Source organism: Schistocerca cancellata, chromosome 5, assembly GCF_023864275.1.
Source record: "Schistocerca cancellata isolate TAMUIC-IGC-003103 chromosome 5, iqSchCanc2.1, whole genome shotgun sequence".
NCBI lineage: Eukaryota > Metazoa > Arthropoda > Insecta > Orthoptera > Acrididae > Schistocerca > Schistocerca cancellata.
This window is the reverse complement of record NC_064630.1, coordinates 281,903,561-281,928,097: the sequence shown is the minus strand read 5'-3', so window position 1 is coordinate 281,928,097 and position 24,537 is coordinate 281,903,561. Positions and strand designations below refer to the sequence as shown.

The window sequence follows — 24,537 nt, the reverse complement described above, 5'->3', positions numbered from 1 at the left end:
GGAACTAGACCATGAATCCGGCTCGGCTCAGAATAACTCCGTAGGAGGTCGAGGCGGTGTAGATATCTTCTGAACTCCACGTTGGAAGGCATCCCAGATATGCTCAATAATCTTCATGTATGTGGAATTTGGTTGCCAGTGGAAGTGTTCAAACTCAGAAGTGTTTCTGAAACCACTCCGTATCAAATCTGGACGTGTGGAGTGACGCACTGTCCTGTTGGAATTGTCCGAGTTCATCGGAATGCACAGTGGACCTGAATGGACGCAGGTGATCAGACAGGATGCTTACCTACGCGTCACCTGTCAGAGTCGTATCTAGACGTATTAGGAATCCCATACCACCCCAACTGCACACGCTCCACGCCATTACAGAGCCGCCACCTGCTGACATGCAGTGCTCATGGATTCATGAGGTTGTCTCTATACCCGTACACGTCCATCCACTCCATACAACTTGAAATTAGACTCGCCCGACCAGAAAACATGTTTACAGTCGTCAACAGTCCAATGGTGGTATTGACGGTCGCAGGTGAGGCGTAGAGCCTTCTGTCGTACAGTCATCAAGGGTACACTAGAGGGCCTTCATCTCCGAAAGCCCATATCAATGAAGTTTCGTTGAATGGTTCGCACACTGACACTTGTTGATGGTCTAGCACTGAAATCTGAAGTAGTTTGCGGAAGGGTTGCACTTCTGTTACGTTGAGCTATTTTCTCCAGTCGTCGTCGGTCCCGTTCTTGCAGGATCTTTATCCGGCCGCAGCGGTCGGAGATGTGATGTTTTACCGGATACCTGATATTCACGGTACACTCGTGAAATGGTCATACGGGAAAATCCCCACTTCATCGCTACCTTGGAGATGCTGTGGCCGATGGCTCGTGCGCCGACTATAACACCACGTTCAAACTCACTTAAATCTTGATAGCTTGCCATTGAAACAGCAATAACCGACTAACAACTGCACCAGACACTTTCTTTCTTACATAAGCGTTGCCGACCACAGGACCATATTCTGCTTGTTTACATATCTCTGTATCTGAATACGCATGCCTGTACCAGTTTCTTTGGGGCTTCAGTCTATTTTCGTGGCTGCCGAAGGGCAAACACCGGTCAACAACGGTCGAAGTATGAAGAATGTGTATGAGATAGCATATCTGTCTAAAACCTCCGCTGTGGAATGGTGCGACGAATTGTGCTGTCGCTTCATGGTAACACACGTCCACAGATCGCAAATGTCGTAACGCTGAAGTTACGCCAACTCAAGTGGGAGACGCTCGAGCACCAGCCCTTCAGTGTATATCGTTCTGAACTGGAAAGACGGGTTTCTGCCATAAATACTTACATTTGAAGATGATTCTGAGTGATAGAAGCATGTGTCTACTTAAAAATATGCAGCTGAGGCATAACAACAAATGAGAATTATGTCAACTATCAATACAGTTGTTGAATCTCTTAAGACGAATATGTCGGCTAAAGTGAAGAAAGAAGTTTGTGTAAATAGACCAGCTTTCACCCCATTATTTAGCATTTTGTAGAAGCCAGTTCTCTGTATTTGTCTCGATACTGAAATGTGTTAAAATGTTTAAGGATTTTTTTATAGCCCACAACTTCAAAAAATTCGAGTTTTTGATTAATTAGATGCAATAAAAGTGTGGGTTTCACTAGACTGGACGCCATAATTGATATTAAACACTAGCACTAGAAACATTATAACTTTGCTTTTTTATACATTCAACTTATTCAAGACTCAAAAAAAGTTCTTTCTTCTTGTTATAGCTTAATTTGTCACAGTTGTGTCCCTTGGCAGTGTATGGCATTTGTGTTTCACCATCCTTACAAATAACGGTCGTAAATGTTTGTGTCTATGTGTCTCAGATACACGTACAGCCGTTTATTATAAGAATGATGGTCTTTGCTTGTTTATTGTTTAAATATGTGAAGGTACACAGCAATGGAGGTCTCTTGTTATGGCCAAATTATGAAAGCATTAAAGCTACCAATATCGTTTCATCAACTGTTTGGCAGGGTGCAGTTCATGTATACAATTCCTCTTACAAGACGACTTCCTTCCGACTGTCATTTGGAAGCATTAATAAAAGCATTTGACAATCATGAGAATAGTTTCATCGTGCATCTGAATCGAAAGACACTTCTGACAGTGATACAACATATGGCAATGTGCAAACGGTCCAGGTGCTTCAGCCAAAAGTCTATTTATCATGTACAACCCTAGGATGTTTTCCACGAAATGGAAGAATATCTACTGCAAATGTTATAAAACAGGCTCGTTGTAAAACAAGATACTGTGTATGCATTTTACAGGAAATAAAATCATCTTATGAATATCTTATGAATGATAATAATAAAGAACATGCTACTGAAACGAGTAATTCTGGGGGTAAAAAAGCTTTCTACTGCCTATCGTCGTGATTAGTGGAGCAAGGCGTCTACAAGGACATTCGTAGGAGTGGGCTGCATATACTCATAGGAAAAAGTAATTGATTTATGACCTCTCTCCCTGTCCGCTTAACATACTGTGCTGTCAAGTTGTTTACGAACCCTTGGGGGTGAACTTACGAACCCCTTGAGATAATCTGTCCTTCTGAGAAACCAATCACAATCCTCCCCTCCCACTGCTCCTCCCCCAGCCCTCTGGAAACTTCCAACCCAGTACCTTCCCCCTCGCCAAAACAAGTATACTTTGAGGACTGAGTTATTCGAATAGCCAACTTCCAATCTATCAATTTGATTGGCTAATAACTAAATCGATCAATTAACCCATTCCTCTCAGAGAAATCACAGAGACCCCCTTACCCCACAGCTGGAAATAGGTGTCTCTGTGCTGGACAGGAGGGACCCCATGACAGGAAATTCAGTTAAAAATATACTATTTATTTATAAAATTCGATTTGCACAGGATGGGTCTCTCTTGCTCATCATTCTCTCCTGTTTGGTAAGATGTAGATCTTGTAGAACACATAAAAGAGAAGTAATTAAATCGATCGTTTCTTTCCTATTCTGATCGCACAACGAATACCATCAACATAACTAGCCACACATAATTACCGCGTTAAAAATCTTTCGATCATGAAGCATGTGCTGTCCGCTGTACACCAGCCTGACCACGTGCCAACAACCTTGCGTATTCCCACACGTTCAGTACCCCGCAACCACTGTTACCTGCACCACACGCCAGCCGACTTTTGGGGCATGCTGACTGGATGTCACACTAATCCCTAAACAAATGCTTCAGGTGGGAGCAACCCTTCGATTTTTGATACCCAAGATATTACTATCGATACACATGCTCTCTCTCTCTCTCTCTCTCAGTCCCTCTCTCTCTCTCTCTCTCTCTCTCTCAGTCCCTCTCTTTCAGTCTCTCTCTCTCCCTCTCTCGGTCCCTCTCTGCCTCAAGTGGCTGCTTCCTGTTTGTATGAACCAATGTATGCCCAAAACACACAGACCAAGATGCATCCCCCACACCTTCTCTCTGCCATAACTGTCCCCTGCCCGCTCAACACTCATTATCTCTTAGTTCTCACATTTAAACTGCTATGGAAACCTGTAGCGAATGGAACAAAGACATTCAAGAAGGAGTAGGTAGCATCTGCCATGTGCCTCACTAACGCTACCTTTATCCTGAACGAAGTAGTAGACATCTGGTAGTAAACCCTCCCACACTCAATCAGCTTGACTGAATAGTTAATTAAGTCAATTACTTTGTGTGCAGCCAGATTTTCCTTGAATTCTATTTGTGGATACTAGAAATGGTATGTTTGGCGATATTCGATCCACCAACTGTTATTTTCCAAACCCTTCTCTTCCACCTTCCATATTTTTCCCCTTTCCTTCTATTGGGGATACTAGCACAGTTAGGTCATGTGGCAGAAGTCCATTACGTTCGGGGCAGTTGAAAATATGGAACTCAGCTCATCTGCATAGTATGTTCTTACACAATGTTTGGGAGGGGCTGGAGAGATGCGTGCTCACAGTAGCGCTATCGGAAACAACAAGTTGATCAATCGGGATATTTACGTTGTGACTGGGTTTTTTAAGGACTATAGGATTGTTAAATTATTTCTCTCTGCTACATTCAGAAGGAGGAGGAGGGCCTACTATGGAGTAGAATATAGACAACAGCAACAAATATCACAGCAAAACAGAGTCGTCTGGGATGTATTGAGAAGCACTAAACATGACACACTTAAACCACAATCCAATCCGTAGTAGTAGTTGTCATGGCTAGACATTGGAGATCCCTGAAATGCTCTGACATAACACACGCTCGTGTCCCAATTCCTTGGCGATAGCGCCCGATTTTAGTCAGACTCTGCCCACTGGAAAAGATCGCTTGCTCATAGTTGGTGTCCAGGATGACCGGGATGGTTCGAATTTGGATGTAATCAACACATCCGGTGCCAATACTCACCATACTGGATCGTCTCAAATGTCGACATAAAAATCGGAGAAGACTCGCAACACACACGATCGCAGAGGCAGCCAAACCCAAGGTGAGTATTAGTTCGCTATTCACCCAGCTGACCAGTTCCTGAGGCTTAGCGATGGCTCCCGCCTTACGCTGGAAATGTCAATTCGCTCTGGTCACTGGGTACCCCTGCCAAACACCCACATGCCAGGTCAAATCGTACGAGGAAACAAGCCACGTATTTATCAGTGTAATTCCAATTAATTATTACTGTCGTTGCACCAATCTGGTGACAATCGACAATAGCAAAGCATCTGAAATGTCTCCTCCTGGCGAATGTGGCTCTGGAAATATAAGTATTTGTACCATTCTTATGACTTGAAATAATTTTTGACGATATTCTTTCATTCCCATTATGCTATCGATTCACTGAAATCGCTGTTTTCCATATCAAATCCGTACCTCCCTTATGACGTCACAGTCATCTCCTTCACGCATGTCAGAACAAAGACCACAGTAATTTTACATACCGGTCACTTTATAAGACTGCTGATCACAGAGAATCTATCACACATCCACTACTACCTATAACTGAAGGCTGGTGACACCAAACAATATTGGGCGGAAATCTACGATCGATGGACATGCTCCATTTGTCTTTCTTGGCAGTCGCTCCAGTGTGTCTTAGGAAGAGAGAGGCAATCGTAATCGTCTTATAAACGACCTGATATTAAAAACACGCTGGCAACGACCATGCTATTGTTACCCTGCATGAAAAAGTGGTCTTCGTCTCAAAGGCACACACAAGAATCAGTAATGATATCCGTGTTAAGAAATATAGATGCTTTATAAATCGATGTATGGTACTGCTTCCGAATGAAGTGGTCTTCCACACAAATGCCACGATATTAAATATAGGCGGTTATAGCGAGGCATGTATTAACTGGCCGAAAGTGTGGGTACATGTTGCCAGCCGTGTAACCTCTTCAAAAAATCACCCTTCTTATTTAGAAAGCAATTCGGCTAAGAAACGTGGTATTAAGCCGATATTTGCAATACCTTCATGCCGCTCCTAGGTATTTCTTACGCTAACGAACACAATCTGTAACGCATTCTATCTGGATAACATGTAGACAGTGCAATAGACGTTCTGCGATATATCTGCAAGGATATAGGCGAGGGAAAATGATGGTTGATTGAGAACATTCACCTAAAGAAGAAGAAACTTTCTAGCAGATTAAAACTGTATGCCGGACCGAGTGTCGGTCAGGCACACAGTTTTAATCTGGCAAGAAGTTTCATGTCAGTGCACACTCCGCTGCAAAGTGAAAATCTCATTCTGGACCTAAAGAAGATGCTGTGCTGTGCGAGGAATCATTTAAAAAACGCAGTTATAGAATGAATTCGTAAGGAAAGTACAACATTCTATTATCAATATACTGGCTGTCAGATCCATAGCACTACACTTTCTGGTAGAAATGCCGATTTGGAATAAAGTTTTTCCATTCAACTACACGCTTGCGTTGGATGTTAAGGGGATACGTTATAGTGATCAGAGCCAATGGTAAAACATATTTGTGGCACTCTTATATCTCGGAACGAGTCACCTTTCTCGAACCTATCTGCTGGGTACACCATACAGCAAATTTCCCAAGTGGTTTTAGACTGTATCTCTACAAATTGTGTTTCTCAGTCACTGCTCCCAACACCCTGCAGTTTTGTCCACATGAACGTTCCAGTTTAAGTAGTAACTGAGCCGAAGTCAGAGAGCACCATATCTACCACAATCTGTATCTCATAGAGAAACAGGGTGAGCTGGGTTAATGTGACAGGTTATGTTTTGACCACTCGGTGGAAATGGGAACATGTTGTCGTAGCTCTGCTAACTATGTTCAGTGTGTAAAGACAGCGCCAAACGAATCATTCTCCTGCAACACGACATAGCAGAACAGACAGTACAAGCAGTTACACTGGTGTTTCGTACTGGGAAACCTAGGAAGAATGCACATCATATGGGGACTGGAAGATGGACAATGAATTTGCTACCACACTTTGGTGTGTTTCCTAACTGCATATCGATATATCAGTCCAAAGCAGATCTGCATCCCTCAGGCTGCATTCTTGTATGTTACTCAGACATTATATCTATCCCAGTTATTTTATTCCAACCAGCAGAGAAAAACTACAAACTACAAAAACTTTGCTAATATAATCCATTACAAAACTTGCGTCCCTCTCTTCCGATATATCGAAAACATATACTGTGCTCACACCAAGAATATCTGGCGATCCTGTTATATATACACGCATTGGTCCAATGGAGCTGATAGACAGTGATCGAAGTAACTCGCATGAAAGTGTATAGTTCCATCGCCCATAATATAGGAGTACCATATCCCATACCCTAACAACCACAAGGACGGGCTCCTTATGTTGTTACTTCATAAGCAGCTTGATACGTTGTTTTCCAGCTGTAACACATAGAATCAGTGTATGACTACAGTTTTGTACACTACCCTACATTTTGTTTCTTCACCACGACTTCGAGCTCTATGTCAGGTGCTAAACCGACATTAACACGTTTTGATCCGTTGTCTCTCACAGAAAGTTGGCTATAGTATTGTGTAAATTATGCTGCTCCCACAACAGACAGGATGGTTCATATGAAATAGAGAGATGGTGTTCATTAATTACAAAAATGTGTGGGACATGTATCATGTCGAACCTGGAAGAGTTTGCAGCATTGTGGGACATTTCCAACAGCTGCCCAAAGGTGATAACCTCCACTTTTAATCTCATCTTCCACAGTGACAGGATAGCAAATGTCTAGGTAGTCCATTTTGAAGAGACCAACAGCATTGTTTCCTCATATTGCACCCTTGTACGAGATCAATGGTTTCGTGCTGGCCATATCCTGAAGGTCTTGCCCCTAGAAAGACTCTCACCATCTCAAACGTGGTGTCAGTCAACCATTATGTAGTACTCAACAGAGTACCAGAGGATGGTTGGGATGGAGAAGCCACCATCAATATGCGATAATGTACTGAAATAAGCACCATAGTTCATAGTGCTCTCAAATTTAGCAATTTTACCACTTTTTCCATACTTTCAGCGCCAGTCAATGACATGACAACATGCTTCCTATTTTCTGTATCATCACCAAACAACTCCTCCATTAATTCGAGGTGTACCATATACAAGATTGATAATGTAGATGGATGACGGTGCAGTACTTCCATTCACGGTTAATTCTAGAACATATACACCAAATTATTCCAGACAGCGTCCTATACCAATGATGTTAGGTTATCTATATAGTTCTAGCACTTCGATCAAAGTGTGTAATTTAAGATTACGATTGCCTGTATTTCATTATGTGGATGAGTGTCACAGAGTACTCTTTCACTCATATGATAAAGTTGGAGATTGAAAGATCTGCCTCCATTGTTTTTGACCAACTGTCTACGCAGCACAGTCACCGATTTAATTGGCAGTTGGCCATAAGTTGGTGAGTACAACACCTGCTACATTCCATGTCTCATAAGGAAATAGATCGAGAAGAATCTATAACTGCTACTCAGCAAAGGCTGCTCAATGCCAATCTGACTCACAGCACCCATTCAAGTGAACAACATCTTTCCAGACTCGTGCATGTTGAGGAGGTTAGCACCGCTTATCTGGGTATAGCAGATATGAGAGTGTTGTAATGATATAAAAGACTGAGAAGAAGAAACGTGTCGTTTATGCATGATGGAGCTCCAAATGGACGAAGTGTGAAGCATTTTACCTAAATCAACTCCGCTATCAATTCCAAACGATTTTTCTAGTGTCTGGGACCAATACCAAGAAGATATCGTCAAGAGAGATATGATCGACACACTCCTAAAGCTACACGGTTCTGCATTTAAACACGCTATAATATTAATGCCACGTGGTTTCCGAAATACTAGTCATGTAGACTGCAACGCTCTTAACACACTAATACAGGATATGTACGTCCACCGTCTACCATACTTTCACCTTGGAAGATTTCTATCCCATTCACCATGGTGACAAATTTTAAGATAGTAAAACTACTTTCTTCTTCATCAAAGAAAACAAGATTCTTTGTGATACATGTACAATACAGCTTTAGAGAGGTGTATAACACCCACTGTTCACATACGATTACGGTTCAGAATTTGTACTGTTATGCTCACATCAGCCCTACAAAATGATCGTCAACGATAGAAAATGCATCTTGCAAGGAAACAGACAAACTCGTAGCCGTGGCTTTTGACACGTGAAATTAGACGCCATACCACAGTAGCACTTTAACCAGGAAAATTGTGAATCAAATGAATACAGTGCATTTGAAGTACCGCAGAAACATCTGTCACTAACTTAGAATCACTGCAGTTATGAAAATGAATACTCGATTTCTGTGATTCAAATGTGGCAGAGAAATGGAGTACTTAGAAGAAACATCGTTCGTCTAGAGGAGGGTGCTGCAATAGGTTTTTCATGGATGGACATGATGCACCAGACATGTGTCAGAAGTCCTCTGTTGACTGTGGTATGGACATGTTTGCTGTTAAAGACAGTAGGTAGATAGCGCTCTAAGTCACACAGAACAATCATCCGTAAATGAGTCAATACTACGCAACTAATGCAACCCAAGAGAACAACGGGAGAAAACTGTTAAATGCGTGATAAATGCCATGCAGCAGCATGAGAGGGAGATGCTACTGCATCTCTCTCTCTCTCTCTCTCTCTCTCTCTCTTTCTCTATCTACACTGGATAATCTGTCTACATTATATCATACTTCATTCCAACCTGTCTCAACTGATCACTCCATCTACTTTCTACAATTATTTAATGCAGATCCATGTCAATTTAGAGGCTGAGGGTTCTCCTTTCCAGGAAAGCATCGAAGACAACAGTCAGCTGGCATGTATCACTAATAACTCAACACATATACAGTGGAATGTTGTTAAAAGCCATGCAGCAACTGTTTTATAGGATAACTGTTAGATGATGCCACATGGTTGTGACTGGACAGTACAAGGAAGCACATTGTAAATACTGTTTGTTAGTGAGGGCCAAACACACAATACATTCTGTAGTTGTATACTGCAGTTCCTCCACAGGTATTTTTTTTCTTCTAAGCTTATCAGTCTTCTGACTCATTTTATGCGGTGCACCACAAATTCCACTCCTGTGCCACCCTCTTCATCTCAGAGTAGCACTTGCAACCTACGACCTCAGTTATTTGCTGGATGTTTTCCAATCAACGTCTGCCTCTACATATTTTGTACTCTACCGCTCCTTCTAGTACCATGGAGGTCATTCCCTGATATCTTAACAGATACCCTACCATCCTGCCCTTTCTCCTTATCAGAGTTTTCAACATATTCCATTCCTCTCTGATACTGTGCATCACCTCCTCATTTTTCGCCTTATCAGTACACCTAATATTCAAAAATCATCTGTAGCCCCACATCCCACGTGCTTCGATTCTCTTCTGTTCCAGTCCCCCCCCCCCCCCCCCCCCGGTTCATGTTTCACTACCACACAATGCTGGGCTCCAAACGTACATTCTCAGAAATTTCTTCCTCAAATTAAGGCCTATGTTTGATACTACTAGACTTCCCTTTGCCAGGAGTGTCCTCTTTGAAAGTGCTAGACTACTTTTGATGTTCTCCTAGCACGATCCGTCACTGGTCATTTTGTTGCCTACTTAGCAGAATTCTTGACTCAATCTACTTTGCGACCATCAATCCTGATGTTAAATCTCTCGCTGTTATCATTTCTGCTACTTCACGTTGCTTTCGTCTTTATTCGATTCACTCTCAGTCCATATCCTCTACCCATCAGACTCTTCGTCCCATTCAGCATATCATAAAGTCTCCTTCACTTTGACTCAGGACAGCAATGTCATCAGTGAATTGTATCATTGATATCCTTTCATATTGAAATTTAATTCCACTCTTGAACCTTTCTTTTATTTCCATCCTTGCTTCTTCGATGTACAGACTGAAGAGAAGGGACGAAAGACCCTCTCTTACACCCTTCTTAATCTGTGCACTTTGTTCTCAATCGTCCACACTTATTATTCCCTTTTGGGTGTTGTACGTGTCGTGTATTACCCACCTCACCCTTCCCCTATTTTTTTCAGAATTCTGAACACCTTGCACCGTTTAACATTGTCGAACGATTTTTCTAAGTCTACGAATGCTATGAATGTGTCTTGATTTTTCAAATATGACGCTAGAATTGCCTCTTGTGTGTCTGAACCTTTCCTTAAACCAAATTAATCGCCATCTAATACATCCGCAATTCTTCTGTATGTTATTCTTGTCAGCAACTTGGATGCACGAGTTGTTAAGCTGATTGTGCGATAAAACTCGCACTTGTCACCTCTTGCAATCTTCAGAATTGTGTGGATGATATTTTTCCTTAACTCAGACGGTATGGCGCTAGGTTCATACATTCTACATACCAACGGGAATAATCGTTTTGCTACCACTTACCCCAATGCTTTTAGAAATTATGATGAAATTTTACCTATCCCTCCTGCCTTATTTGATATTAAGTCCTCCAAAGACCTCTTAAATTCTGATTCTAATGCTGGATATTTTATCTCTTCTAAATCGGCATATCAGAGAAATTTTCCCCGCATAGATGCCTTTACTGTACTCTTTCTATCTATCCGCCCTATTGTATTGAACAGTGGATTTCCTGTCGCAGTCGCAATGTTACCACCAATGCGTTTAATTCCCCAAAGGTTGTTTTGACTTTCTTATAAACAGAGTCAGTCTTTTAGACATCATTTCTTATTTGACTTCTTCACATTTTTCATGCATCCATTTCGTCTTAGCTTCCCTGCACATCCTATTTCTTTCATTCCTCAGCGACTTCTATTATTGTACTCCTGAACTTCCCTGAACATTTTTGTACCCCCTTCTTTCATCGATCAACTAAGGTATTTCTTCTGCTACCCATGATTTCTTCGCACTTACCTTTTCAAATTCTGTGATTTCCCTTTCTAGAGATGTCCATTCATCTTCAACTGTACTGCCTGCTGAACTATTCCTTATTTATGTATCTGCAGCCATAGGGACTTCAAGCATTTCTCGTCATACCTTAGTACGTCCGTATCCTACATGTTTGTGTATTGATTCCCCCTGACTTGTCTCTTAAACTTCAGCCTAGTCTTCACCGCAATTACACCGATATCTGAGTCTTTATCTGCACCTCTGTACACCTTACAATTTAGTATCTGATTTCGATATCACTGTCTGACCATGTTACAATCTAACTGAAATCTTCCCGTATCACCCTACCGTTTCCTAGTATACCTCATCTTGCTGCAATTCTTGAACAGAATAGTTGTCATTACCTGCTGAAATTTATTATGGAACTCAATTAGTATTTCTCTTCTCTCATTCCTTGTCCCAAGCCCATATTCTCCTGTAACAGTTTCTTCTACTCCTTCCCCGGCAACTGCATTCCAGTACCCCATGATTATTAGATTTTCATTTCCCTTTACGTATGGTATTATCCTTTCAATATCCATATATACTTTCTTTATATCTTCATCTTCAACTTCAACTTGCGACGTCGGCATGTGTACCTTAAGTATCGTTGTTGGTGTTTGTTTGCTGTCGATTCTGATAAGAAGAACCATATAACTGAACTGTTTGCAGTAGCACTCTCTCTGCGCTGCCTTCCTATTCATAACGAATTCTACTCCTGTTACGCCATTTTGTGCTGCTGTTGATATTACCCTATATTAATCTGACCAGAAATAGAACGCTGATAATACGACACTCTTTAGCTGAGGACACCTTACAGAAATCCTTAAGATGATAGCCAATAGCTATCACTCTACATTTGGTGGTAAAATACGTAAAAAATTGTAATACAGTCGTTTTATCGTTATCGATAACAAATTACTGTTTCCCTGGTTCCAGTTGCTCCCACATCACCTTTTTCTCGTATTTCTTTTGGTGTCATATACTCGTTCACATGTGCGTGAATATTCCCAGGCAGAGGACATGCAAAAATTACTTCTTCCTCCCTCAATTTCCCTGCATTTTGGTGTATTTTACCTAAACTAATACGTATTTACCTTCAATTTTCGTTATTTTATAAATTTTATGTCACTTTTCCCCATGCGATCATGAAATCTCTTCTCGAAACGTATTCTAAAATTGCTTCTAAGTGTAGTAGAATTGTCAACGACTAGCGCAAATGAACTGTTTTGTGGTGGGATAGTATTGTAGAGCGCTATGTTCGAATGCATCCACTCACTTCCAAGTACATATTCTACAGCTACAGTGCATTGTCTCTGTTTTCTGTATCGTCAGTGACTGTGCATGTGTTGTGGATGCTTCACATGACCCAACTCTCCCACTTCTCTCCGTTTTAACATTGTAGGGTTTTTAAGTGCACCACCATGTGAACTTAGAAGTGCATGTGTTTATGTTCTACAATCGTTTCTCACTTTATGATATCTTCTTGGTACTGGCCCCAGACACTAGAACAATTCATTAGAATTTATATTACAGTTGGTTTAGATAAAATGCTTCAAACTCCTTCCGTCTGGAGCTCTATCATGCATAAACCACAAGTTTCTTCTTATTCGTCTGGTGTATCATCAAAACACTTTCATACCTACTGTATAGGTGTGCTAATCTCCTTGATTGCACACACCAGGAAAGATCTTGTGCTCTTGTGCGGCAGCCGTAAAATTCGTCTGGAACAGTCTTCGCTGAATAGCAGTTATCGAATCAGCTCAGTCTGTTCCTTCACGAGACATGGACTGTAGTGGGCATAGTACAATGCTATTTCTAGTCAGCTGCAAATTAAATCAGCGATAATGTTGCATGGACAGTTGGTCAAAGACAATGCAGGAAGATATTTCAATCTGCAGCTTTATTGAATGAATTGTAGAATAATCCGTGACTCCCATCCACATAGGGAAAATGGGCAATCGTAAATGTAAATTACTCTCTATGATCGAAGTGCTAGAAATATAACCACTTTGGTATGAGTCGCTGCCTGGTATACTTTGGTGTATATGTTCGAGAATTAACTATGAATGGACGTACAGCACAATTATCTATCTACATTCGCAATCTATTATATGGTACACACTGAGTACTGGAGGGGTGGTTTAGTGATGATACAGAAATTGGGAAGCATGCTGCCGTCTCATTGCTCAGCATTGCAATAAATCAAAAACTGCTAAAATTGCTAAAATTGATAGCGCTATGGATTGTGGTGCTTATTAAAGTACATTGTCCCATATCAGCTGTATCTTTTCCATCAAATCTGTCCACTGGTACACTGTTGATTACCACATAATGATTCAAATGGTTCAAATGGCTCTGAGCACTATGGGACTTAACATCTGTGGTCATCAGTCCCCTAGAACTTAGAACTACTTAAACCTAACTAACCTAAGGACATCACACACATCCATGCCCGAGGCAGGATTCGAACCTGCGACCGTAGCAGCCTCGCGGTTCCGGACTGAGCGTCAGAACCGCTAGACCACCGCGGCCGGCCACATAATGATTGACTAACACCACTTGTTTGGGATGGAGAGAGTCTTGGTGGGGGCAAGACCTTATGAGTATAGCCACCACCAAAACAGTGACCTCGTACGTGTATGCAACTTGAGGAATCAGTGGTGTTGGTCTCTTCAAAATGAACAACCTAGACATTTGCTATCCCATCACTGTGGAAGATGAAAATAAAAGTGGAGGTTATCACCTTGAGGCAGCTGTTTGTAAATGCTCCACAATGTCGCAAACTCTTCCAGTTTCCACTTGTTGGATGTCCTCCATACTTTTGTAAGTAAGAAACACCACCTCTCTGTTTCATTTGAACCATCTTGTGGATTTTGGGAACAGCATAATTTACATCATGTGATGTCCAACTTTCTGTGAGAGTCAATTGACTGAAACGTGTTAATGTCGGTTTGGCACCTGACACAGTCCTCGAAGTCATGGTGAGAAAACAAAATGTATCATGATGTACTGTAGTCATGTACTGCTTCTGTGTGTTACAGCAGAAAAACAATGCATCAAACTGCTTATGAGACAACAACACAAGAACCCTCTGCTTGTGTGATTGAAGGTCTGTGGTGTATCGTCCTCCTACAGTACAGGCCAAGAAACTTCACGCTGGCCTGTGCACGAGACCTCAATCACTACCTACCTGCTCCACTGGACCAGTGCCTGTATATTTAATAGCATTGCCACATATTCTTGATCTCAGGACACTGGCGGTATTGTTTTCGACATATCAGAAGAGAGGAATGCAGTAATATCTTAGCAAATTATCTACCAGGTGACATTAGCCAAGTTTTCCAGTTGTAGTTTTTCCTCTTTTGGACGGTACAGAATAATGTTGATATAGAGAATATTTGGATGGCGTACAAGAATGGGCCCTGAGGGATGCAGATCTCCTTCAGACTACAGTATCTGTATGTAGCAATTTGGTAGCAAAACCCTTGTCCTTCTTGCAGTTCCCATGTGATGTGGAGTCTTCCAAGTTTTCCCAATAGGAAACACCGATCTAACTGCTCGTACTGCCTTTTCTACTACTTCTCGCTGTAAGAGAAACCTTCGTTTGGCACTGGCCTTACACATTGTACACAGCTGGCGGAGCTACTACAACATGTTCCCATTTCCACCTAGTGGTCAAAACATGATCCTGTCCTGTCCTGTCCTGTCCTGTTTCCCCATGGGGTGCAGAATACGCTGGATACAGCGCTCTCTGACATCTGCTCAGTTCCAACTTAAATTTGGGATGATCACATGGACAAAGCTATAGGGAGGATGGGGCAGTGAGTGAGTAACACAAGATGTAGACAGATTGTCTAAAAAATTCAGGAGTTTGCAGTATGGTGACCTCAGGAGATAAGTTCGAAAAAGGTGTCTTGTTTCGTGATATGAGAGTGCCATGACTGTGATTCATCAGTGGCTGATATCATTAAGAGACATCTCCATAGGATCCAACAAAAGAATGTGTTTGAATGGAGATACTTTATTCCAATTGCAGACGGTATTTCTACAAGGAAGTGTATCAACGTAGATCTGAAAAAGCCGGTTATTGGTATTAAGATCTTGTACATTTTCTATGATTTCAATTAAGCATTGCATTTTTTAAATGACTCCTCACACAGTACACCATCTACTGTATATGATTATTCTCAATCGACCATCTTCCTCCCTCGACTATAACCCACGGATGGGTGGCTGAACCTCTTGATTTACAAAAAATATATAGTCTCTAACATACATATCGTGGGCGACACTTGTGTGTGCCTGTGGAACCAAGACTGATTTTTATGCAGGGTGACAGTAACATAGTCGCTGCGATCGTGTTGTTAATAGCTGGTCGCTTATAAGATGATTACATTTTTCTTCCTAACACACACTGGTGTCATCATATGAACAACAAGTGACAAGTGGAGCATGTCAATCAAGCGCAGATTTTCGCTCAGTATTGTTTGGTGTCAGCAGCATTCAGTTACTGGTGAAGTATTGTACTTAGTAGGGGATGTGTGATAAGTTCCCTCTAACCAGCAGACTTATAAGGTGACTGGCATGTAAAGTTACTGTGGCTTGTGTTCCAGCGTGTGCAAACAAAAAAAAAAAAAAGGTCTATGTCCGTCGTAAGGGAGGTACCAATTTTTAATCGAAGTTAGACTGATAAATATGTGGCTGGTTTCGTAGGATGATCCTACCAAGCATTTGCCATTCAAATAATTCATTCGCAATGCACCTAGTTTCGGAATCATATAACCCTGGCACAAATGTAACCGGCGATGGGAAAATAGAACTTAGGTTTAAAATGGTAATAGCGGTAAATAATTTATGAGTATTGTGTCCTTATAAACTACTCCGGTCGCTATGCCTCAAAAGAGCATACAGGTGTAGATTTTTTTAAAGAAAGTAAGCAGGGTTAATTCAATTGAATTAATTGTTCTTCCGTACGTGCAAGACTGTCTTGATGGCTAGTGAGTTTCTCGTGAAGGTAGATGTTTTCTAGAAGCTGTTGGAAATAACACTTGGAAATAAACCTCCGACAAGGCCTGACTGAAAGTAGCAGATTGCTGTGGAGTGCGGGGAAGCTGGAAATGAAGAGTTATAGTGCTTGCATTCTGACCTTGTGGCTTACTGGCTTCAACTTTTGAATATTATAAAATTTCGTGGAATTTATTATGTGGCTACAGGGCATCAACAATTAGTTTTCAACAATTAGTTTCAGCGTAATTGCGGAAAGTGAATCTTGTGAGACATAAGAATATGTTGTGTTTCAGTGAAGAAAACAGATTCGGGTTCGCAAATAAACGTTTGCTGGTTAATCATTGGGGATATACGTCACACAATTTGTTTCACGTGACAAGAGCGCGTGTACTCCGGCGGCAACCGAGAGTGAGACTTTAAACGATTATGTCCGAGGAAAAAATAAAAGGATAGTTTTACTAGTGAATTCATAAAATCAACTGAGATGAGACCCTCTTAAATGATGGTTGAATCAGCAATCCCATGGCGCGACAGTCTAGTAAAGGGTAAAGCCAATTATAGAATATATGATAGTGACGGGATGTAGTACCTGAAATGATGCCTTGGTCAGGAGCTAAGTGTGTAACCTGATTTAGACACTCTTAGCAGCTTAAGCAAACCCAAGGAGGTCTATGCTGAACGTATTCAGTGTTTATTACGGGAAAACCTTAAACCTTCAAGGGGCAGCTGAACATTAGACAAAGATTGAACAACCAAAGAAGGGATAACGTTCTACGAGCCGAAGAATTAATTGAATGTCAAAAATTTGAACGTAGCAGGAAAACTAGGGAATCTGAAGAGGGAAAGGCGGGCTCATTCTAGATACAGTTGAGGCCAGTGAAGTGAAATGGAAAGAAGATAAGGATTTCCGATGGGAAAAATTTAGGGAACCATCAAAAATAGCAGAAAATGGTATAACAGGAGTAGTGTTCGTTATGTGCAGGAGAATACGTAGGTCAGAGAGTGAGTTACTGTCAACTCCTCAATGATCGGGTTGTTCTCATCAGATTCAACAGCAAACCGACGCCATCGATGATAGTTCAGGTATACATGCAGTCGTCCAAGCATAAGAGGAAGATATGGAAATATATGAGGCTATGAAGCGGATATTTCAGTATGTAAAGGGAGATGAAAATATAATAATCATGGGGGACTGGAACTCGGGGGAACAGGAAGAAGATGAAATGGTTGTTGGACAATAAGCGTTCGGAAGAAGGAATGGGCGCAGAGAAAGACTTGTTAAGTTCTGCAATAAGTTTCACATGTAATATCGAAAACAGTTCAAGAATCGCAAGAGGAGCAGATATACTTGGAAAAGATACAAGTAGGTTCCAGCTCAATTACGCCACGGTCAGACAGAGTTACCGACATAAGATACTATTTTGTAAGGCGTACCCATGAGCAAGCATACTCTCAGATCGAAATATGAAATGATGAAGAGCAACAGAAGTTTAAGAAGTTGTATGGACGAATCAGTGTGTAAGGAAAAGCGATACTGAAGCACTGAAGAGTGATAAGATGTGTGAATTTAACAAAGGACATGGATACGGCGTTAAGGAATATTACAGTAGGCTAGCCAGTTTAAGAGGAGTGGACAACTCTAAAAAGTCAGTAACAGATGTTAGACAGTACATGGAAGGTAGCTTTAGAACCCTTCGATAACATAGGAAACTCATCGACGAAAGGAGGAGGTAAAAAAATAAGACGGGAAGAGGGCAATATAAATCACTTGTTGTTGTTGTGGCCTTCAGTCCTGAGACTGGTGTGATGCAGCTCTCCATGCTACTCTATCCTGTGCAAGCTTCTTCATCGGCCAGTACCTACTGCAACCTACAACCTTATGAATCTGTTTGGTTTACTCATCTCTTGGTCTCCCTCTACGATTTTTACCCTCCACGCTGCCCTCCAATACTAAATTGGTGATCCCTTGATGCCTCAGAACATGTCCTACCAACCGATCCCTTCTTCTAGTCAAGTTGTGCCACAAACTTCTCTTCTCGCCAATCCTACTCAACACTTCCTCATTAGTTATGTGATCTACCCATCTATTCTTCTGCATTCTTCTGTAGCACCACATTTCGAAAGCTTCTATTCTCTTCTTGTCTACACTATTTATCGTCCATGTTTCACTTCCATACATGGCTACACTAATACAAATACTTTCAGAAACGACTTCCTGACACTTAAATCAATACTCGATGTTAACAAAGTTCTCTTCTTCAGAAACGCTTTCCTTGCCATTGCCAGTCTACATTTTATATCCTCTCTACTTCGAGCATCATCAGTTATTTTGCTCCCCAAATATCAAAACTCCTTTACTACTGTAAGCGTCTCATTTCCTAAACTGATTCCCTCAGTATCACCAGAATTAATTCGACTACATTCCATTATCCTCGTTTTGCTTTTGTTGATGTTCATCTTATATCCTCCCTTCAAGACACTATCCATTCCGTTCAACTGCCCTTCCAAGTCCTTTGCTGTCTCTGACAGAATTACAATGTCATCGGCGAACCTCAAAGTTTTTATTTCTTCTCCATTGATTTTAATACCTACTCCGAATTTTTCTTTTGTTTCCTTCACTGCTTGCTCAATATACAGATTGAATAACATAGGGGAGAGGTTACAACCCTGTCTCACTCCCTTCCCAACCACTGCTACCCTTTCATACCCCTCAACTCTTATAACTGCCATTTGGTTTCCATACAAATTGTAAATAGCCTTTCGCTCCCTGTATATTACCCCTGCCACCTTCAGAATTTGAAAGAGAGTATTCCAGTCAACATTGTCAAAAGCTTTATCTAAATCTACAAATGCAAGAAACGTAGGTTTCCTTTCCTTAATCTAGCTTCTAAGATAAGCCGTAGGGTCAGTATTTCTACGGAATCCAAACTGATCTTCCCCAAGGTCGGCTTCTATTAGTTTTTCCATTCGTCTGTAAAGCATTCGCGTTAGTATTTTGCAGCCGTGACTTATTAAACTGAGAGTTCGATAATTTTCACATCTGTCAACACCTGCTTTCTTTGGGATTGGAATTATTATATTCTTCCTGAAGTCTGAGGGTACTTCGTCTGTCTCATATATCTTGCTTACCAGATGGTAGAGTTTTGTCCGGCCGGCTCTCCCAAGGCCGTTAGTAGTTCTAATGGGATGTTGTCTACTCTCGGGGCCTCGTTTCGACTCAGGTCTTTCAGTGCTCTGTCAAATTCTTCACGCAGTATCAAATCTCCCATTTCATCTTCGTCTACATCCTCTTCCATTTCCATAATATTGTCCTCAAGTTCATCGCCCTTGTATAGACTCTCTATATACTCCTTCCACCTTTCTGCTTTCCCTTCTTTGCTTAGAACTGGGTTTCCATCTGAGCACTTGATATTCATACAAGTGGTTCTCTTTTCTCTAAAGGTCTCTTTAATTTTCCTGTAGGCAATATCTATCTTGCCCCTAGTGAGATAAGCCTCTACATCCTTACATTTGTTCTCTAGCCATCCCTGCTTAGCCATTTTGCACTTCCTGTCAATCTCATTTTTGAGACGTTTGTATTCATTTTTGCCTGCTTCATTTACTGCATTTTTATATTACCTCCTTTCATCACTTAAATTCAATATTTCTTCTTTTACCCAAGGATTTCTACTAGCCATCGTCTTTTTACCCACTTGATCCTCTGCTGCCATCACTATTTCATCCCTCAAAGCTACCCATTCCTCTTCTACTGTATTTCTTTCCCCCATTCCTGCCATTTGTTCCCTTACGCTCTCCCTGAAACTCTGTACAACCTCTGGTTTAGTCAGTTGATCCAGGTCCCATCTCCTTAAATTCCCACCTTTTTGCAGTTTCTTCAGCTTCAATCTACAGTTCATAACCAATAGATTGTGGTCAGAGTCCACATCTGCCCCTGGAAATGTCTTACAATTTGAAACCTGGTTTCTAAATCTCTGTCTTACCATTATATAATCTATCTGATACCTTTTAGTATCTCCAGGGTTCTTCCATGTATACAAACTTCTTTTATGATTCTTGAACCAAGTGTTAGCAATGATTTAGTTATGATCTGCGCAAAATTCTACCAGGCTGCTTCCTCTTTCATTCCTTAGCCCCCAATCCATATTCACCTACTACGTTTTCTTCTCTCCCTTTTGCTACTACCGAATTCCAATCACCCATGACTATTAAATTTTCGTTACCCTTCACTATCTGAATAATTTCTTTTATTTCGTCATACATTTCTTCAATTTCTTCGTCACCTGCAGAGCTAGTTGGCATATAAACTTGTACTACTGTAGTAGGCGTGGGCTTCGTGTCTATCTTGGCCACAATAATGCGTTCACTATGCTGTTTGTAGTAGCTTACCCGCATTCCTATTTTTTATTCATTCTTAAACCTACTCCTGCATTACCCCTATTTGACTTTGTATTTATAACCCTGTATTCGCCTGACCAAAAGTCTTGTTCCTCCTGCCACCGAACTTCATTAATTTCCACTATATCTAACTTTAACCTATCCATTTCCATTTTTAAATTTTCTAACCTACCTGCCCGATTAAGGGACCTGACATTCCACGCTCCGATCCGTAGAACGCCAGTTTTGTTTTTCCTGATAACAATGTCCTCTTGAGTAGTCCCCGCCCGGAGATCCGAATGGGGGACTATTTTACCTCCGGAATATTTTACCCAAGAGGACGCCATCATCATTAACCATAAAGTAAAGCTGCATGCCCTCGGGAGAAATTACGGCTGTAGTTTCCCCTTGCTTTCAACCGTTCGCAGTACCAGCACAGCAAGGCTGTTTTGGTTAGTGTTACAAGGCCAGATCAGTCAATCATCCAGACTGTTGCCCCTGCAACTACTGAAAAGGCTGCTGCCCCTCTTCAGGAAGCACACGTTTGTCTGGCCTCTCAACAGATACCTCTCCGTTGTGGTTGCACCTACGGTACGGCTATCTGTATCGCTGAGGCACGCAAGCCTCCCCACCAACGACAAGGTCCATGGTTCATTGGGGGGACAAATCACTTATGAATGAAATAAACAGGATGTGTATGACAGCCAAGGTGAAATAGCTACAGGAAAAATGTGAAGAAATTTTCACAGACGATAAGACTGACTCAGCACATGGATACGTAAAAACGACCTTCGCTAATGTTGAGAGTGAGGGTGTTAACATTAGGAGTGCAATGTGGAATTACACTTTATAACGCAGAGGAAAGATCGTATAGGTGGAAAGGGTACACTGAAGGCTCTATGACTGTTGATGTACCATCACACTCTTGGAAAAATATCATCCGCAAAGTTTCGAAAATAGCAAGGGAAGAAATTTGCGACAACTACTACACAATCAGCCTTACATCTCATACGTCCACGCTGCTGACAAGAATAATATACAGAAAAAGAAAATAGAGGTTTTGGAAGAGGTAAGGGCATCAGAGAGGCAGCTCCGATTTTGTGTTTGTTAGAGGAAGCAAAATCAAGATAAAATTTGATGATCTAGAAAAAGGTTTGGAGAGTGTGAAATGGAGAAAAATGTTCGAAATTCTAAGAACAGTAGGAAAGGCGTATGTTGTACAATAGGCACAGAAAGCAAGAGGGAGCAATGAGACTCGGAAACCGAATGCGAAGTGCTCGGATGGAAAAGAGTGCAACACAAGGATGTAGTGTTTCTTTCCGACTGTTCAACCGATACAGCGAAGAAACAATGCCGCAAATAAAATAAAGGATCAAAGCTGGGATTAAACTTCAGCATAAAAGCGTATCAATGATACGATTCGCTGAAGGCAGTGGTATCCTCAGTGAAAGTGCAGAAGAATCACAGGATCTACTGAATGAAATGATCTAATGAGTACAGGATATGGATTGAGAGTATTCTGGGAAAAGACAAAAGTAACGAGAATTAGCAGAAATGAGAACAGCAAGAAATTTAGCATCAACATTGGTGGTCATGAGGTACACGAAGATAAGCAATTCTGATTCGTTGGAAGCAAAATAACCAATGGTGGACGACGGAAGTTGGACATAAGAAACAGACCAACACAGAAAAAAAAGGCCACTCCCGCCCAAGAGAAGTCTACTAGTATCAAACATAGTCCTTAATTCGAGGAAGAAACTTCTGAGAATAAACGTTTGGAGCACAGAATTGTACGGTAGTGAATCATGGATAGTGGGAAGACCGAAACAGAAGAGAATCGAAGCGTTTGGGATGTGGCCATACTTAATAATGTCGAAAGTAAGGTGAACTGATAAGATGAGGAATGAGGAAGTTCTAAACAAAACCGCAGAAGAAACACTTGGAAAACACTGACAAGAAGGAGGAACAAGGTGATGGGACATGCGTTAATGCATTTGGGAATAATCTCCGTGGTACTAGAGAGAAATGTAGAGGGTAAAAAATGTAAGAGAAGGCAGAGATTGGAATACATCGAGCGAACTGAGGACGTAGGGTGCAAGTGCTACTGAAGATGAAGACTTTGGCACAGGAGAGGAACTCGTGGGTGACAGCACCAAACGAGTCAAAAGAGCGAAGTCTCAGTTTCTGGATAAGGCAAACTGTGTGATGAATAGGGACACATTGTCTATCTTTACAGGCAGAAAACGTCTCACTGATTACCTCACTATTGCCCCGCAAATGTTAGTGGACCTCAGTATTATACGAACTCCATGATTGGACATAAAACCTCTTCGAAAGAAAAACTGTGTGCGTTGTTTTCGATGGAAGGAGCGTCAACAGTTTGTACGGGTCCATAAGGACGTGTGATCTGATCGTTTATGTTCCGACATAGGAAACTTAAAGTATTATATTGGTAATTCTGTGAGGCTGTTCTCGTACGACACCATTAGACACAAGGAGAGATCATAATTAGATAATTGCAGGAAACCTACCCTACCAATCATCAGCGCTTGGTGCAAGTCTGGCAGCCAAAGTAAACAAGACAGTGGCAGAGCAGAGCCTCATGGGAATAATAGTAAGTGTATCCAAGTACGTGAAGGTTGAAGTATATCACCTACAGGCTGTCGTCCGACGAATATAAATGACTGAGTTTTGCAGCTTGTGTCAGTGTACCGAGTCCAGAACTGCACATTTCGTCGTGGGTGTCTCCAGTCTGCGTAAGTCGCAGAAATGAATAGGTAACTCCGTTGATATTGAATATCACTCGAGGGATTAGAATTAAATATTTGTGAGTAAGTGCTATAAAAGTAGACATAGAACCCATTTCATACTTTCACCAAGTATCTCGTCTTACGGCTTACACTAAAGAAATAGAATAGAGAAAATCGAGCAGGCATGGAAGAATTAGCGACACTCGTTATTGCCATGCATAATATATGAATGTAATAGTTATGAGAGTAAATGAAACGCATACTACATAGTTTACACCTCACTCCATACGATGAAATGTAGTATGCTGGTGTAGAACGCTTACTTAAAGCCATAAAAGTATTCACATGATCAGTGATACATATTATTTTGAGGTGCCACAAAATCTTTTACCCACAGAGGACATGATTGCTTGCATTTCTAATGATAGAAATCATTGTTTGAAAGATATTTGTCTGAGAATTTTTGTAGCTTAACACTACTAACAAAATTTACGATTTGTTTCCTATACCAATCGAAGATGGTACTCTCACAGAGTAGAGGAGTGTTCAATATCCGCTGAAACACATGAGAAAGCGAGCATACTGAGTATATTAACTTGCTTAATATTCTTCTTTTTCCTGAGTGTTTTATATTTACTTCCATTGTATAACAACACAATGGAATACCATTAAAACCTCAGCATACATGGCTCAATTTCCCAGTTACAAATATCTATTGGCGAAATTCACTTCCATTGCTGGTAGTGGCAACGGAAAGTCCGCAAATGTGTCATTAAATTCGACTGTTAGTGCATATTATGTGAGCGTAGTTGGCGTTTAAATCAGAAGTATTTGCCACAGAGTAATATAATCAGGAGGGTGGCTGGGGTTTGCGCCATATGAAGGTGAAGGGAATGAGGAGAAGCTGCTCAACAGAAATGGCGAAGCTTTCACTAGGGCTGTTAAGATGTTGACTCATGACT

At 41.2% G+C, this 24,537-nt stretch overlaps 1 protein-coding gene across 1 annotated transcript in view; it reads right to left on the bottom strand.

Annotated features, from left to right (window-relative positions):
• The window catches only part of LOC126188497 (nephrin-like), a 758,389-nt gene that overhangs the window by 13,849 nt on the left and 720,003 nt on the right, over window positions 1-24,537 (bottom strand). The window lies entirely within an intron of this gene.